The sequence below is a fragment of the Prunus dulcis genome, chromosome 2 (genome assembly GCF_902201215.1).
Source record: "Prunus dulcis chromosome 2, ALMONDv2, whole genome shotgun sequence".
Taxonomy (NCBI): Eukaryota; Viridiplantae; Streptophyta; class Magnoliopsida; order Rosales; family Rosaceae; genus Prunus; species Prunus dulcis.
Window position 1 is genome coordinate 19277015 of NC_047651.1, and position 6421 is coordinate 19283435.

The 6421-nt window shown below is 34.3% G+C and overlaps 1 pseudogene; it reads right to left on the bottom strand.

Moving 5' to 3' along the window:
- Positions 1–1157: 1157 nt before the first annotated feature.
- On the bottom strand, positions 1158–4306 carry LOC117617361 (annotated as a pseudogene).
- Positions 4307–6421: the final 2115 nt, after the last annotated feature.

Consider the following 6421-nt stretch of genomic DNA (forward strand, 5'->3'; position numbering starts at 1 on the left):
CTCAAGTTCGATTAGAGATCAGTTTGTGCATATGCGCTCGTGTCATGAGCCGTACTGTAGCCTCTAAATAGTGGGCTACTAAATTTCAAAATTTTTGTCACTGTGGTATGGTCAAAGTACAATAGAATTTAAAGGAATAAGTGAAAATTCGGGATTTATTTATCCTAACACCCTCTGAGGTTTTTCGTGTTTTCACAAAACTCCTTGAGGTCCTAAAAATAACACAAACACCCCCTTATATTTCAATTTGGTTTCACATAACTCCAAAAATCCAAAAGAACCTAAAACCTGATATAACAATACTTCTGCATAGACTAAAATACCCTTCATGGTATTAGAATACTGTTTGGATAGAATTGTACCCTAATCCCCAATATTCTACGTTTTCCCCAAGGAAAAAAAGACGTACGCTTTCCTTCATCCTCTCCATCTCTTCCATGCCTTCTCCAATATGTTTCCAATCACAAAAAAAAAAAAAAAAAAAATGGTTCAATCCTAACTCAAACCAAAAAATCAAACTAGAGCAACTTCTTCACAATGGCCGAGTACCAGCTTCTTCATTTGCTATATGGGTTTTGCTCACGTCTTGACTTGGAGCAGGGCCTTGACTTCCTATTTCTTGGCTTATTGGATTAACTCCTCCCAACTTAAATCCTAACGCTACAAAGCAGAAAGATCAAGGTGCAATGAGATAGCAGGATCTGAGAATTCTCTTTTCAAAGCAACAAAGGATTTCGATGATGGAGCATAGATGGAAGAGACAAAGATATGGAAGAGAGGAGGGTCTTCATTTTTTCCCATGGAATAGTACAATGTGTCTTATGATTTATTTATTATTATTTTATTTTTGTTAGGGTTTAGAAATTATGGTGCGACTGTATCCAAACAGTTCTGATATCATGAATGGTATTTTAGTCTATGCAAGAGTCCTTTTACATCCAATTTTAGGTTTTTTTTTTTTTGGATTTTTGGAGTTATGTGAAACCATATTGAAACCTGACGGGGTGTTTGTGTAATTTCCAAGACCTTAGAGGGTTTTGCGTAAACACGAAAAACCTCAAGAGGAGTCATTATAAATAACTCAAATTCGAGACAGTCAGTCAAAGGACTACAAACAAATGAGTTTCATAATTATGATTATGTTGACACTCATCAAAGGACTAAAAATCAATGTTTAATTTTACAAGAGGGTTGAATGAATGCAATTTTAATCCTACACAATGACTAAAATTGAAATGATTGAATGTACACAAATTTGGAATTCTAATTTTGTATGTACACAAATTTGGAATCCTAGTATTATTTTACATACATAAAATTCACATTATTGAATTAAATACAAATATTGAATGACAAATATGATATGAAGTTTTCAATACTTCTTAAGGAAACTTTTGAACCAGTGCGCCGAGAGTTTGGGGTGCCTTTTAAGCCTATCGTTGTAATCTACATAGGTGATACCAAATCGAACACTAAATCCCGAACTCCATTCAAAGTCGTCTAACAACGTCCACGGAAAGAATCCCTTCACTTTAACACCATTGCTAAAAAGAAATCAAAGAAAATTAAATATATTAATGTCAATAATTCAAAATCAAAAGCTATACCATGTACATATATATTTAAATATTATAAATGAATTTTTTAATACACTTACTCAATAGAACTTTGAACATAATGAAGGTGGCGATTGTAGTAGTCAATTCTATGGGTATCATTAAGGGCTTCGGCAAGTGATAATTTAGGATCATTCAACTCATCCACACCTGCAATATATAATAAATTATTATGTAATTACAAATTTAGACTTTGTACCACTTGTATGTGTTTTCCACCAAAAATATGTGAAACACATGCAATTACTTAAGGCTAGACAAAATTACCATTTTCGGTAATGTAAATAATTGGATTGTGATACTTTTTCTTTGTGTAGAGTAAAAGATGTTGAATTCCTTGTGGATAAACATTTAACCATTCCGAAGCACCCTGCACCAAAATTTGAAGATCTTTAGATTTTTAGGAGTCAAATTTGTAAGTGCAAAACGATTAATAGTCGAAATCATAAAGGCTTAATCTAGTAATTTGATGTGTACCTTTGGACCGATGGGGACCCCATTACGCTCAGCTGTCACAACACATATGAATATCAGAATCTAATTAGTCCATAAACTTAAATTGCTTGAATTAAATTCTGAACTTGTACTCACATGAAAGATTAACGCCAGCATCTGTTGTGTAGCTTGCGTATACCGAGTTATTTCGAGGTGCATCACTTGCATAGTAACCCGTATAGTAATTTAGTCCAAGAAAATCAAATGAACCAATTAGCAACTTGGATTGTTCTTTTGTGAATTTTGGTAATCGGCTTCCGACAAGAGATCGCATGCTTTGCGGATAGTCACCACTTGTCAATGGCTCAGCAAACCTATAAGAATGTAAACATTTCAAGGATTAACTTGACATTATCTTATGTATTGCTCGCTAGTAAATAGCAAATATTATATGCATAAGCAAATTCGAAATACACTTGCCATCCTAACATAAAATCCAAAGCTCGTAATGCAGCATTTTTATTTTCTTTTTCTTCCGATAAGGGCTCAAACCAATCTGACACCAGTGTTATCCCTATCACTCCATTTTGAGACGCCTGCACAAGGACATTTAGTTTGTTTTAGAGTCACAAAAAGGTAAAGTAGTCGCTCTCTTGTTGCAACAAACTAATTAATTGTACCTGGTATCTATTTTTGTACAATTTTACAGCAGCTGCATGAGCAAGGAGCTGGTGGTGTGTTACCAAATATGGTTCAGTAGATGAATCTCCGCCGGTGCAGTTTAGCTGTTGCCAAGTGGAGCATCGTCCCGGCGCTTGGGACCCAGTTGCATAACCATAGTTACTGAAGGTATACGGCTCATTCAGTGTCATCCAATGCTTTACTCGATCACCAAATTCCTTATAGCAAAGTTCTGCGTAATCTTGAAAATGATTGCTGTATATACAGATTTCAAAATGTAAATGTCATAGTTGTATTTATTAATTAAATTATCAACACCATTCAAAGGACTAATTTCTTCACTTACACAATATGAGGGCTTAAGAAACCACCATATTCATCTTCTAAAGTTTGAGGAAGATCCCAATGAAAGAGTGTCACAAATGGCGTTAAACCTATAAATAGCATCATCAATAAAAGCGAGTTATAAGTTTGACAAAATGATTTTTTTTTTTTTTTTTTTTATTTTTTATGAGTGCATGTAACTCCTATTGTATAAATTATTGATCATGTAAGGTGGGATGGCTCACCATTGCGTAAGAGCTCATTGATGAGATTGTTGTAATATTTGATTCCTTCCTTGTTCACTCCTCCACTTAACTTTCCATCTAACAATTAAAACAAAACCAGAAAATAAAGAAATAAGTGCACCAATAACATTTAAACTGAACTTTAAAAAAGTTGGGCTATATGTTATCGAACTTGAACTTCGACTTCTATTAGGTAGACAACTTGGACACATTACTTAAGCGAAAACCATGAAGGCAGAAATATTGACGATTGGTCACAATTGAACTTACTTGGTAACAATCTTGACCATGAGATAGAGAATCGATAAGCATCCCACCCCATATTCTTCATAATCCCCACATCTTCCTACAGTGCATAACAAAAAAGAAATCAGATAAAAATTATCGGGAGCTTATCTTCAATGTGATGAGTTTTCTTCATGCTTCAAAATTTAATGTGTGCACATTGGGTCATGAACCTTATAGCGGTGATATTGGTCAACAGTGATATCTCAATTGCTGCTATCGTTAATCTTTTCTGCAATTAATCATAGAAAATTTATTTATTTAGAGCATAAGAGTAAAAGTAGCACGATTTTGTTATTTTAACTAATTGATGATTTGATTGGACAAACCTGGATATTTGTGGGTGAAGGTATCCCAAATGCTTGGTCCTCTACCACCTTCTTTTGCAGCACCTTCATACTGAAATACACAAGAGACACAATGAAGAAGATGTCAATATTCTTGCGTGGATTGATGCTTGGTCTGAATTTGAAAGAAAACCCTAATCAAAACTCAAATTAAAGCCCAGAAAAGGACTTACTTGGTAAGATCCAGAACCTACACCAAATACGAACCCTTCTGGAAAACTGCTCCTATTGAGAGAAGCAGTGTCAAAATGTGTGGGTGGAGCTCTAATATCAGCTTCGCTATTTGTGAAAGCAAAGCCAATTAGTAGCAGCATGCCTAAGAGAAAAGAACGTAATTGCATTGCCATAACTTGAGGTTTTTTTTGTTGTTGTTGGTAATAATCTTGAGAAGTATAAGTTGGCTCTGGCTGGCATGCTGCATGGCCTTTATATAGAGGAGGAAGTACGTGCGCTGCGCATGAGAATAGTAAACACACATGGGCATTGAATGGGTTTGAGGGGGCAACTACGTAGAATGTCATGGTACAAAGGGAAATGGCAAGTTTCATATTTGAATGAGTTTGTCTCCTCCCAAAACTCAACTGCTATAAATTTGCAGCTACTCACACTATTCGTCTTTGACTATTCATCCAAATGTGAAACTTTCCATTTGTACCATGACATTCGACAGAGTTGCGCCCTCAACGCCCTTCTATTGGCATGCACAACCAGAGTCAACTTATACTTATCAAGATTACCAAAAAAAAGCATCTCAAGTTATGGCAATGCAATTAGGGTCTTTTCTCTAATCCTTTGAAATATTATATGAGATTTCCCTTCGTGTCCTAATTTAAGGTACATCAATTATCTTTTGAAAACGTCAAAAGAGTAGCAAAAGGAAAACGGCTTGAAGACAAGGGTGTTAACTTTTATGGGAAGAAAAATGGCATTAAAACCAGGGAAAGAGAAGTGGTTATGAAAAAAAACAAAACAAAACAAAACAAAACAAAACAAAAAAAAAGTCATCACTGCATGTTTATCTTATTGGACTCTAAATATGCAAAGGATGAGTTTTCCACCTACGCTAGCTACAGACTTGTTCAAGCACATCTGAAAATTATTATCAGTTCTTCACGTTCTTCTTTCCTCTAAAATTGAAACTTACCTTCGGAAATCATTTTTTTAAATATTTTTGTAATCTCCTAGAATTTTATATGGAATCAGTGCTATATTTTGACATGCATCTACATGTAGAATAAATTTATTTTGTTAAGACAAAAAGTCATTTTGGTCCCTGTAGTTTACCACTTTTAATACTAAAGTCCATGTAGTTTTAATTCCGAGCAATGCAAGAAAAATCCCCAATTTTTTTGTCAAATTACTCTAACATGGGGCATTTCGGTCGAACTTACAAAGGGAAATGGCAAGTTTCATATTTGAATGAGTTTGTCTCCTCCCAAAACTCAACTGCTATATTCAAACTGTGAAAAGAAATTTGACACAGAATTGTTTTCTTCACAATGTAAATGTGTGATTATCTTTTCTTCACAATATAATATTTGGTGCATATGTGTGAGTAGCCGCTAAGACTGATTGAGTCTCCTAATAGCCATTTGGGTCAAACTATAAGAAATTCGACACAGAATTGTTTTCTTCACAATGTAAATTTGTAGATTGTTTAAATTCTTGGGCATAATATGTGATTATCTTTTGTGTTTAACAAACTAGGAATCGTATAACAGAATTTTACTTTTATTTCTTTTAAACATCAGAAAAACATGTCCAATTGGTGGGGTTTTCACAAACGATCTTGAGGTTAGTTGAAACTTGAGCAATGGTTGGGGACCATTTTGGTGATAGATACTTTGTAGGGCTCACTATGCAATTTATTTGATGAATACCCTATAGGGCCCACTTCGCCTTTAATTTTTGTGATATAAAGGTCTGTTTTGTAAATATTGATTGACTTTTTTTTTTTTTTTTTTGGAGGACCTTTCCTATTGAAAGGGGCGATAGCATATTAAACTAACACACACTACATGGATGCTAGGACTCGAACCTAAGACCTTGCCTGATAGAGTAAATACTCCAAATCACTACACTAGTGGGTCATTTGCGATTGACTCATTTTTAATCAAATAGTTAAAAGTTACATGGTCTAATTTATAAACAAGAAGCTATTATCTTTAATGTGCGAAAAAAGAAATTGTGTATCTATTATCTTTGAAACCGTCAAAAGAGTATTAAAAGAGAAAAAGAAAACAAGAAAACGTTGTGAAGACGTTATAACCGCTAAAAGAAAAATAACGTAATTGCCAAACTCATCCTTACATATATATGGTCAAACTAATGACATTGACAGTGTCAAGAAAATAATGGTCCGTCAAATTCTTTTGAAAATTTGACCCACGTGGTTAATTAGGAGACTAAATCAGAATTTGCAGCTACTCACACTATTCGTGTTTGACTATTCTTCCAAATATGAAACTTTCCATTTGTACCATGACAT